Genomic DNA, 12,729 nt, shown 5'->3' with positions numbered 1-12,729 from the left:
GTTGGTCCCGTTGTTTTCTCCTCCAGACTATTCATCCAGTCTATCTTATCTAGATAGATCTGTAGAGATAATAATATGCATCAAAAGCCAAACAATACAAGATAAGTGATCAGTGAGAACACATCAATGGCAACAAAAAAGGAAACCAATTACCCATAGAAGAATAAATTAATTAAAAGAAAAAAAATTTAAGCAGAAAGAAAAACCTGTAAATAGATCAAGGTCTGATTTTTGATCTCTAGGCATGTCCTTCAGTCAGGACTGATGGGGTACCATGCTCTGGCCCCAGAGTCTATCCTTTGTACTCCCTCGGGGGCTCTCTGCTCTGCTCCCATGGTTGCTCTGCCGCACACTTTTTGTGGTTTGCCTCGGTGTCTCAGGGTCAGTCTGGGCCAGTCCCGACACTGAGTCTCCAGTGTTGTCCCCCTTAGAGTCCGGGGCCATGAAGGGAGGGCGTGTCTCATGGTGGGTCAGCCATATTGTCCACTCTGTCCATTGGCTGTTCAGAGTGGGGATGTTGTCCTCCAGGCCTGGTGGGTCAGGATGCCGATGCACATTGTTTAATCCACGTAGTCTTCCCTTGTTCTGGTGGTCTGAGTGCCTCTTGGTCTATGTACAGGTTTTGCATGAGCACAAGAGAGTGTTCTGGAATTTCCATTCTTCTCAGTGTTAACTATAATTTGTTATGATCCACACAGTTGAATGCCTTTGTGTAGTTCATAGAACACAATAAACATCTTTCTAATAGTCTCTATTTCAGCCAGGACCCATGTGACATCAACAACGATACCTCTTGTGTCATTTCCTCTTCTGAATCTGGCTTGAATTTCTGTCAGCTCGCTGCACTACTGGCGATGCCCTTCTGCAACCGTTTTCATATTACTCTCAGCAAAAATCTACTTACAGGTTATAGTAATGATATTGTTTGGTGCTTTCCATATTCTGTTGGCTGCTTTTCTTTGCAATGGGCACAAGGATGCCGATCGAGTTCAAAGACTGCATCCTTCAGTATGGACTGCAACTGAACGTAAAGAAAACCAAAATCCTCACAACTGACCGATAGACAACATCTTGAAAAATGGAGAAAATATTGAAGTCACCAAGAATTCACTTTTTCTCGGATCCACAATCAATGCTCATCGAAGCACCCATCAGGAAAGCAAAGGACACATTGCGTTGGGCAGATCTGCTTCGCAAAATCATTTTAAAGTGTTGAAGAGCAAGAATGTCCCTTTGAGAACTAAGATGTGCCTGACTCAAGCCATGGCCTTTTCTTCGCCTCACATACATGTGAGAGTGACAGTGAATGAGGGAGACTGAAGAAGAATGATGCATTTGAACTTCGGTGTTGGTGAAGGACATCGGAAGTAGCAGGGGCAGCCAGAAGAGCAAACCATTCTGCTTTGGAAAACGCACGTGCTTCTTAGAATCAAGTCTCACCTAATTTGGACATGTTATCAGGAGAGAGACCCCACTCAAAAAACCCGCAGAAAAACCCAACTCACCGCTATGGAGCCAATTCTGATTCGTAATGACCTTGTACCAAGTCCCAAAGCAAATCAATTATTAGCGACGTGACTTTGGGCAAGTGACATAACCTCTCCATCGCCTCAGTTTGCCATTTGTCAATTGGGGACGGTAATGAGTGCGTTAATACAGAAAGGCCCATAAGCTAGCAGTAGGCATGTGAGAACCTCTCATCCGATCGCTGGGGCGAAAGAGGTAGACCCGGGTACCATTGCCCTTGGATCCTTCCCTCTCCATTTCTACAAAGGGGCTTCCAAAAGTTCATGGAGGGCTGGAAGGAAAAGATAACGGAATTTTCCCACAAACTCTTTGAATCCCCCTCCTCTACATTGCCAGGATGCCTTAAGGAGGTCAACTAGCCAGGTGGTTTTCTTTCCATATCAATGTCATATTTCTAATTGTTTCTTTTGTGTGTGACTGCCACGGTGCGATGTTGCATGTGGTCGGAGCTGTGCAGTGCATCTGGACAGAGACCACTTAGGGCTCTGCGAGCTAGCGGGGAGGGGGAAGAGGAGATGGGAGACTCGGCATCTCTGATGTCCAGCAGACATCAGGGGGAGACACAGCAACACATCTGAGCTTTGGGAGTCTGGTTGGATCTGCTGGTTGGATAAGCTACGTAGCCTCCCTCAGCTTTCATTTAAGCACCTCTAAAATTGGGAGTCTTTTGGTACCTACCTACGTCATAGGGTGCTTATGGGGGCTGAAGGAGACCATTGCCTTGAAGAGTTTAGCCCTTGCCTGGTATCTGGCACACATTCAGTAACTATTAGATATTACTCTTCGGAGTTAGGAGCCATTGAACATGTGGCATTGGTATTCTGAGGTGCTTATTTACAGCTACACACTCACACACGCATAGAGCTTCACACACTGACGTTTCCATCTCTTCTCTCTTCTTGGTTTCCATTGGGTTCTTGATGAGGACTAAGTGAGTGTGACGCAAGTCCACAGATTCTCTTGTGCCCCTCTTCTTGGTGGTGCGTGCACTAGGATTCCACAAGCTCATTTTTGCCTTGTCACCTGGGACCATATTAGGCCCTGCCAGCAGAGAATGCTACATGGAGGGAGGAGGGTAGGAGGAGGGGGAAGGTGTGCCTTTTCCTGTTTGCCTCCTCTCCCTGCCAGCACCACCCAGCAATGGTTCTGGGCATTGCCAACAGCCGCTGGCTTCAGTGGATCTGCTGTACCTGGCTTACAGGTGTCTCCTCACCTTCTAGAACACAACTCCATTCCTTTGTGCAGTCTCTCCGGTAGGCGTCACTCCTCTGAGCTCTGGGTCTGGTCCCCGTGGGGACTGCCCACACAAGTGTGGGTTCTGGCAGTCCCCAACTCCACTCCTCCCTTGGTTTCTCCAGCCGTGGTGGGGAGAGCTGCGTCCGGCAGTTAGTTGGGGGGAAACTTCCGTATTCCCTCCTTGCTGTCCTACTTCTTACATCACACGATCTCTGTTGAACTCACCGATGGGGTCTTTGTTTCCTGAGTGGACACGGTCCAATGTCACCCCTGGACTTGACTTCTTCTGAAAGGGTCTGTCGTAAAGGAAACACCCCTCTCATGAGCCCGGGCATCAACCTGGCTCTGAACAAGTCCAGCTTTGCCCTGATTGATGCCTTCTAGCTTCACAGAGAAGTGACACACGCACCTGGACGGGCAGACCACCTGTGCCTTGAAGGTGCTCCGGCCGGCACCGTGGCTTGGCAGGCCTGTGCTTCATGGGCCAGGGCCACCGTCTGGGGGCAGGGAGGGCTAAGGCCTCAACGTGAGCGGCTGTGTTTGAGAAGGGGTGGCTCGTGTGCGCAGGCAGGGGTGTCGGGATGCAGGACGGAGAATGGCCTTCGAAGGCTGCAGGCGATGAGGGTGGAGTGGCGGGGAATCACAGCTTCAGCCTTTCCTTTCTTTATGGACAACACAAAGGTCCTACACCATGGGCCGGTCAACACCATTCTCCGGCCCCGTTGGTTTCCAAAGGACTCGCGGTTCCCCTGCTGAAAGATGATTTCCAGAAACCTGCTTCCGGTCAGTTACCACCACCTCACGTAGTTCTTGCTGTCCGTTGTCTCTGCCTGTCTGTCCTGTCTCTCACACCTGTCGATTTCTTCATTCACAGACAACATCCTACAAAACCCCTGGCCCCAGAGAGGACCCCCATGCCCCTCTGGCCCCTGCAGAGGTCCTGCCCAGAGCAGATCAGATCCCTGGGGCTTCATGACAGCGGTGGCCAAGGTCACTGTTGCCCCTTGGCCCTCGCCTGTTCTGATCGATACGAAGCGTCCTGGACGATGCCTTATTGCATTCGAGCAGCCAGGTGGGGCTGCAGGTTGGAGGAAGGATGGGGGAAGGGCTGCCCTGGCAGGGAAGCCCCTGTGTGTGGCATGGGGGTTCTTCCCCTGGTAAGCATGTGCCCTTTCTTCCTGCGGAGATGGCTCGGCAGGAATGCCGATCGAGTCCCGAGCCTCCCTCAGGATTGTATCACGTGAGCCTTTGATTTTGGAATGATGACAGCTTCAGAGTTCTCGTTGTCTCCGGTGCGATCGCCTCTCGTCACCACGGCACAGCCACCCAATCTCAGAGACGGCGTTGGTTCATCACCGTCAACCATGCCCTAATCTTCACTCAGATCCTACCAGTTTCCCCATAAGGCCACCCTTCTCTGTTCTAGCATTCCCAACAGGATGCCGCACCGCATCTGGCCGTTGTGTCTCCTGGGTCTCTCCTGCTTTGGAAGAGTGTCTACGTCTCTCCTTGTTTCTGATGACCTTGGCAGGTTTGGCAGTTACATAATTTCCCTTCAACCTGAGCGAAGGGTAGAGTCTAGCCTGTCAATCAGGTCATAGCCAATAATGCCTCTGTGTGGGTATGGCCTTCTGAGGATTCTGGGAACTCCTGTCCTCCTCCCTGGAGGCAGGACACACACACTCTCTGCCTCCTCTTCCTGCTGACAAGACACTTGGAGCTATATGCTAGAGCCCTAGAGATGGAGGAGCCATGTGGAGACCCACACCAGCGCTGAGATGCTTCCACTACCACTAGATCCACAAGACGTTCCACCCATTGATCTGTGATCTTTCCACATTCGGCATCATTGCATGTGTTGTGTGAGTCTGAAGAGGACTTTATAGACTGGCATTGGCCAGAAGGGCTAATATCGGCCTTATGGACTTGAACTGGACTGGGATGGGATATTTTCTTAATATACAATTACTCATTGATATACAGCTGTTTCTGATACACATATGAGTGCCTCTGGATTTGTTTCTCTAATCAGCCCAGACAAACACAACAGGTTTGAGGAGGACTAGGCAGTATCGCAGAGAAGGTTTCTCTGGTTGGGCTTGCCTGAAGTTCTTCTTTTTCTTTTTTGTAATAGTTTTATTGGCACGTCATCCACATGTCATATAGTACAAGACAGCACAATGCAATACAAGAAGAGTTGTAAAATTACCATCAGAACGGAGGTTTTCCTCTTGACTGGGCTGCGCTGCAGGGATTCAAGGGGAAGGCCATTGAGGGGAAGTGCCCTTCTCATCACATAGCTTTTGCATCACTGGCTCGTCCGTGATTTTGGACGCAGTAAGGGCCTGGTGCTGACCCTGGCTCCCCCATGGCCAGATGATGTCATGTGGAGTCAGCAAGAATCTTGAGCCTCCCTGGCTTCTATTTCCCCCTTTGTCCCCTGGGATGTAAATTCTACCACCCTTATGGCACCCATAGGTCCCTGAGACCAAGCCTAGTGGTAGGCACCTGGAAAGAGGTAAGAGATTTGCTGAGCGTTTGGTCCGGGCCCATGTTGGTGAGTCAAAAGCTCCTGTAATCTTAACATTCTATGTGCTCATTTGTATTCTGCTCTCAAACAAAACAACCAGCGAACCCCCAAAGCTGTAACTTTCCTTGTCTGAGTAAATGCAGCCAGGGCATGTCTATTTTGTGATTTAGAATATAACTGACCTATAGAGGAAAATGCAGTGCAACTTCATAACCACATGGTTCATTTTGCTCATATTGGGCTTTGTCATTGGCTCAAGAGTCAGGCAGCTGAACGTCGCGCAAGAGGAGCTGCTAAGTGCAGTTTACAGAGAGGACAGCGAAGGATGCAAGCTTATTTTAAAATTCATTTTATTGGGGGCTCGTACAACTCTCATCGCAATCCATCCATACATCCATCGTGTCAAGCACATTTGTACGTCTGTTGCCATCATCATTCTCAAAACATTTGCTTTCTACTTGAGCCCTTGGTATCAGCTCCTCATTTTTCCCCTTCCTCCCTGCTCCTTCCTCTTCATGAACCCTTGATAATTTATAAATTATTATTATGTTGTCATATCTTACACTGTCTAACATCTCCCTTTACCCACTTTCCTGTTGTCTGTCCCCACAGGGAGGAGGTTATATGTAGATCCTTGTCATTGGTTACCCCTTTCCACCCCACGTTTCCTCCTCCCTCCCGGTATTGCCACTCTCACCACTGGTCCTGAGGGGTTCATCTGTCCTGGATTCCCTGTGTTTCCAGTTCCTATCTCTACCAGTGTACATCCTCTGGTCTAGCCAGATTTGTAAGGTAGAATTAGGATCATGATTGTGGTGGTGGGGTGGGGGAAGAAGCATTTAAGAACTAGAGGAAAGTTGTGTGTTTCATCGTTGCTACCCTGCATTAAGGTTCAAACTCTTAATGAGGAGCTTCTGCCCGGATGTGCTGGAGTGACCGTCCTAGCTTATGAAAGCCCATTGCTAAATTCCCAGGAAGCCTGAGAGCCATCATTATTAAAAATGAAGTTATGGAAACTTACCAGCAAATAGATCATAATAAACTCACAGTAATAAACACTCAAAAATTCATCCCTTCCTAATTATTTTACTGCTTCTCGGTTTGGGGTGATGTCATTGATTGCCCGTCTTGGTGACAAAAGTACCATACAGCCATAATTTTCCCATCTTAGTATTCAGTGATAGATAGCATGTTGGTACTTGAAACGGATCATGCTGGGAATCTTCACATCATTGCTGTTGGCAAACACTTTAAGTAAGGACTTTTCATTCCTAGACCCAAACCCATTGTCATGGTACCAATCTTAACTCATAGAGACCCCATATGGGGTCTCTGAGGCTGTAAATCTTTCCAGGAGCAGGGAGCATCATCTTTCCCCTGCAGAGCCGTTGGTGGATTTGAACTGTCCAACTTTCAATCCAACACTTACCTAATTCCCGGACCGTAGGTCGTTAAACATTTACTAGCACCCCCCTCACACTGACTATCAGGCATAGCTGTTGAATTTTGGATGCAAGGAACAGATTCACTCAACTCAACTAGGGTAAAAATGTTATTTTCATGAGAAAACCAACCAACGAGTAGCTGACAGTCCGCTACAACTCATGGGGATCTCTTGTGGGTCACCGTTGAATCATGTCTGCAGGAATTTCAATGTCTAAACTTTCAAAATTAGATGTCCAGGATTTTCGTCCAAGGCATCGTTGGGTAGAGTCTAACCTACCTTTCAGTTGACAGCCAAGTGTCCTAACTGTCTTCACGACCCATGGGCCTCCTTTCCTGTGATAAAGGAGATGGAGATGGAATTTCCTGAGATGTGAGAGTTGACTCCAGTCCAAGGCCTTATTGGGGGCGGGGTCACCAGAGGATGGTGCAGAGAACATGGCCTTGGGATTCAGGCTCTGGCGCACTGTTATTCTCAGCACACCTGCTTCTTCTGTCCTGATCTCAGTGGGCTTCCTCCAACTCTCCTCGATATCCTTTCTATGGTAGCTTCTACTTCTGACAAGATCCTTGTATCTTTGGCTTGTACAAATTCATCAGAGCCATTCCAGCTATTCATAACTTGCTTTGGTTGAAGACTGCCTCATTCCATGGGTTAGTTTCTGAGAGAGAGTGGATCTAATTGGCCCAGCCCATCTTTTGATGCAAGGCAGCATCAACTGGTAGCTGACCTATGGTTTACCTGGCTTTTGACCAGATGTCTATGCCTTGCAAGGTATGGCCAGGAAGGAAGGCAGGATCACATATAATAAATCATGGTCTATTATATGGAAAGTACAAAGATAAATTAGCTACTCTCAGAATGACTACAATTAGAATAAAGAAACAAAACAAAACTCACCTCTATTGAGTTGATGCCAACTCACAGCAACTCTATCAGACAGGGTATGACTGCCCCTGTGAGTTCCCAAGACTAGAACTGTTTGTGAGAGTAGAAAGCCCTGTCTTTCTGCCCTAGAGTGGCTGGTGGTTTTGAACTGCTGACTTTGTAGATCGTAGCCCAATCCGTAGCCTCTATGCCACCAGGGCACCCACACAATTAGAATAGATTGGCTGAATTTGGTGAGGATATGGAGCATGGCTCCAAATTTCATACATTCCCGGAATAAATGAAACTGACACCCGTACATAGAAAATTAATTGGCAGTATCTATGACAGCCCAGGTGGGCTAGTGGGTTACACATGGGCTGTAAAAGACAAGGTCAGCACTACAAACCCTACACTTGCTTCACCAGAGAAAGATGAGGTGGCTGTCTTCTCCCGTAAAGAGTCTCAGTCTCAGAAACCCACAGGGATAGGTCCCCTTAGTCCATAGGGTCTCTATGAGTCAGAAGCGACTCCATGGAGGTGAGTTTGGGTTGGAGTTTGAGTACTTCTCCTGAGCCTTGTGTGGCTCCAACACTTTTCTTCCAACAGACACACATTGTGTACAACGCACACACCACGGGTCGGAATCAACTCAAGGGCAGTGGGCTGGCTTTGTTTTCTGGTTCCACAAAGGCAGCAGCTCTGACTGGAACCAGGATGCCATTCGCCCTTCCTCCATGTCCCGTTTGAAAACCTGCTGTCTTAAATCAAGGGTCAGCAGTCTTTTTCTGTAATGAGCCAGAGAGTGAATATCTAACGCTGCTTGATCCACGGGGTCTCTGTTGCAAGGATTCAACTGTGCCGAGGAACAAAAGCAGTTGGAATCAATCTGAAAAGATCTGGGTTCCAACAGAATGCATGGACATTGAAACTTGACTTTCATATACATTTCACATGCCGTGCAATATTTCCCCCCAGCTATTTAAAGCTGTAAAAATGGTTCCTAGCTTGTGGGCGGCACCCCCCCAGCCTGAGAGCTGTGCAGACGCCCTCCCAGAGGCTTTGTTCTCCGAGAAGACGCGCCTCCCTGCACAGACTGGCTCCAGATGAGCCCTCTCCACGGACCCCAAACCTCGCCTTCATCCAGGAGGCGGCATCGGGGAAACGGAGATTGTTAGCATCTTGGGCAAAAATGGAGGGTTTGCCAGCCTCTCTGTTAGGGACAAATAGTAGTGCGCTGTAGACATGTTCTTTAAGATTGAACAGCCCAGAGTCCCAGGACTGGAAAAGACGCTACAGCGACTAGTCCTCAATTCCCCTGTAATCTCCCCTCCAAGTCGCCATCCATCGTCTCCCCAAACTCCCGCAGCTGCAGCCACGCCACCTCCCGGGCCAGCTCATTCAGCCCCCCAGAGAGACTGATTGCAAGCGCTGTTCCCCACACAGCACTGCACCTGTCTCCAGCGACAGCCTCGACGGGACCCACTGAGAACTGTGAAGCGCAATATTAACACATCAGGTTAATTTCATGCTCTACTTGTCTTGGGCTGATATTAACGAAAATTAAATTTTGCACTAATCAGCCTTAGCGTTCAGCATGCACGACACAAATTTGTGATTTCTGGCAACGGTGGTTAAGTCAGATTTATGCTGTTTGTGTGAGGTCCGAATCACAGGGGGATGCCATTACCAACAATTAAACTATGGATGTCACTGTGAGCACTAGTGGGGGGTTTTCTTAGCAAGCAAAAGGCAGAAAGGATACAAGCTGGGGGGAGGGGGCGGCTGCATTTAATTTTTCAATTTCCTCCTTTCCTTTGGCTGGTTAGTTTTGAACGTTTGACGGATGCAGGTGACTTTGCTCTCTGCCCTGGTTGTTTTTCCTCCACTTTTTGTCGAGCTTTGAAAAGAGGTTCCGTGGATAAGCAAGGAGGAATGCTTTCTTCTTGGCTAAGTGCTGAAGATGGCTTAGTGGGTGAGAGCAGTTGGCTGGGAATTTAAGGGATTCCTGGGTGGGGCAGAGGATTAACATGATTGGTGGTTAACCACAAGTTTGGAGGCTCAAGTCCACCAAGGTGCCTTGGGAGAAATGTCTGGTGGTCTATTTAAAACCCAACCAAACCGACAGCCCGTGAAAACCCTATGGAGCCCAGTTGTACACAGACATGCTGGCATCTCCATGCCTCAGAGTGGACTCCAGGGCAACTGACTGGGCACTTGTCGATCCACAGAGGCACACGCGGGAGTGCTGGGTGGGTGAGCTCCTCTGACCTCCAGGATGCCTTTCTCTGCAGGGAAAGGTGCTTGCCTGTCCTGGGGCTGGAGGAGCTTGTGTTTTCTTCTTCTCATGAGTCAGTTGCGAGCAGATGCTCTGTGAGGGCTCAGTCTCATTGGTCTTATTTCCTGGAGAAGGTAAGAGCCACTCAGTACACTGACTCCAGCTGGATCACTCTCTGTAGTCTGCTTCTTGGGTCTTCATCCACAGAAAGCATCAGGGCAAACGCGCCCTTTGGATCCTGGGCAAACATTTCATGTCAGAGCTACTGAGTGTGCTCAGAGAGAAGCTCTCTAGGTACACCTTTGCCTCTGAGAGATGTGCTCCTGGCTACCCAGCCCTGGATACAGGGGCAGATAAGGCCTTACCCATTCCCTGTGAGGAGGATGACCCACTAAACCGGTTGGCCTAGGATTGAGGGCTCTCTGGAGATTCAGGTCATTCATGTTCAAACTGGGACAGCCCCACCGTGACTGGGATGATTGGTCACCCTGCCTTAAGGACTGGGGGAGACAGATGGGCGTCTCTACATGATGATAATGGTTAACCTGCGTGACTGCTAAATGAAAGGTGGGAGGTTGAGCCTATTGAGTGGGCACCTCAGTAGAAAGGCCTGGCAATCTAAAGAACCAGCCAATGAAAACCATATGGAACCCAATTCTGCTCTGACACACATGAGACCACCCTACGTCAGAATCAGCCGCACATCAATCGGATTGTTGGCTTGCCATTGGTTTTCCGATGGACCGGCAGTCCTGGGCCTGCCTGTACATTCTTAATTGTCCCCAACAAGTGCTTGTCTCTAAGCCTTGGTGGGCCCCCCTCTGACACTCCTTGGGTCTCTCAGGGACCAACTCCTCCTTCTTCTTAAGCTTCCATGTGTCCAGTCTCTTCCACACGAGTGAAGGGTCCCCATTGGCCTGGGGGCGGGTCTGGGAGAGGGAGACCAATACACCACATGCTTCTTGCCTCTTCGACCTCTGACTGGGGACAGGCAGCCCTCGGGGACTTTTTCACTCCCTTGAGCTGACCACCTTCTGAACCCTGCATTCCAGATGGTCACTGCCCAGCCAGTTGATATAAGTTGGCACAGGAAGTAAGACTGACTTCACATCTTTGGACTGGACTGTTGCTCCCAAAGCACAGGGAACCCAAGAGACCATTGTAAGTGGAAACCAAAGGGCAGAAGGTCAGGCTCAGCTAGGGAAGTGGCCTTGGACATCAGGCCCAGAGGAGGGACGAGGAGTGCAGGGTCCAGGAGTCAAGACGTAGGTTAAAAGGAACCGACTCAGGAAGGACCCAAACAAAGGTGAGTTTCCAGGAGTTTGTTCCATTGCATGCTGGTCCTGCAGAAAGGGGCAGCTGCCATTCTCCATGCCAGAGTACTAGAGAGGCTGGACAGTGCCCCACCTGGATTCAGGCTTGTGCTCTTTGGTCAGCTGGGGCCTGGGCTGTGAGCCTCCCTGCAGCCAGCTGTCTCTACAGCTTCTGCTGGTGGGTCCAGCCTCGTGATATGACACTCACAGGCACAAGACTCTCATGTGGGCATGCGCAGGGTCAGGGCAGCGAGCCGGCCAGTTCACTCTGGCCAGGCAATCCTAGCTGTGGTAACGCAGTGACGGTTTACTGTACTGGTTGGTTGGAGGGCCATTGTTCTGAGTGCCTGGAAGCTCCTGACTCTCCTCCCCCTTCCACTCTCTAGTGGCCGCCGAGATGCTGTCTCACCCTGCCACCTCTTCGGTCACCAGCTGGCCCCTGAATGGGGAAATGCTTGGGGCAGCAGGAGCCCCCAGGGCTTTTCTCTTGGGTCTGTGGTGCATCTTAGCGGCTCCAGTGTACGTGTGGGTTCTAAACTCCCAGCTCACCTGTCTTCCTCACCCAGGAAGACACATCAGGATGCCTGTGATACACCCGAAATACTTGATATTTGGATACGGTGACGGTCTGGGTGGCGGGAATGATTTGGACTCAACTACTCACCTAGAAGCTGGCAGTTCAAACCTGCCCAGTGGCACCATGGAAGAAAGGGCTAGTGATCTGCTTCCACAGAGATCAAAACGAAACAAGTAAACACACAGCTGAAAGCAGACGGCTGTAAGAAAGCCTCACGGAGCAGTTCCGCTCTGCAACCCACAGGGGCTGGAGCCCCATGAGTCAGAATGAACTCAAAGGTGGCAGACTTTCCTTTTTAATGGAGTGAACATCCCAATAGTCACTTGTATTAGTAGTAGCAGAAAACAATCTTAATATTCTGGAGGCTGTGCGTGTGTTAAGGAAGTCAATCCTATGAGGTGGCAGGGAACCTTTAGTCTCCCCAAACCCATGAAACTCCCCATGGAGTTTCTGAGGCTGCAACTCTTTATGGGCACAGATACCTGGTGGGCTTGGACGGCCAACCTTGAGGTTTGCGGTCAAGCACTTATCTGGTAGTGCCAGCAGGCTGACTTATCATCCCCATTTTACGGAGGGGGAAACTAAGGCATGGTGATAGTGTGTCATTTGCCAACCTTCCAGCAGGTCGAGTGGGTAAGCTTTCTGTCGTTGTGGCTAGAGGCAGCCCCCCGAGGTTAATGGGGAACATTGGCAGGGAAAAGGGCAGAATATGGTCAGTATCTTGTTCTCAAGATAGTCTGAGAGACCCGGTCAGCCGGCCACAGGCCAATGTCGCTGGGGCTGCCATCTGTGTGAACTGACACCAAGAGCCAGATGGGCTCAGGGTCACTCAGCTGATGCCGGTGTGACAGATGATGGTGAGAGCAGATACCTCCTCCCCCCATACCTGGGTGGCTCCACACCGAACCATCCATGCAAACCAATCCAAGGGGAGGAGCCAGGGAAGCCATGGATTGA

Source organism: Echinops telfairi, unplaced genomic scaffold, assembly GCF_000313985.2.
Source record: "Echinops telfairi isolate 266 unplaced genomic scaffold, ASM31398v2 ScPeMD7_60;HRSCAF=208, whole genome shotgun sequence".
Taxonomy (NCBI): Eukaryota; Metazoa; Chordata; class Mammalia; order Afrosoricida; family Tenrecidae; genus Echinops; species Echinops telfairi.
Note: the sequence above shows the minus strand (reverse complement) of the source record.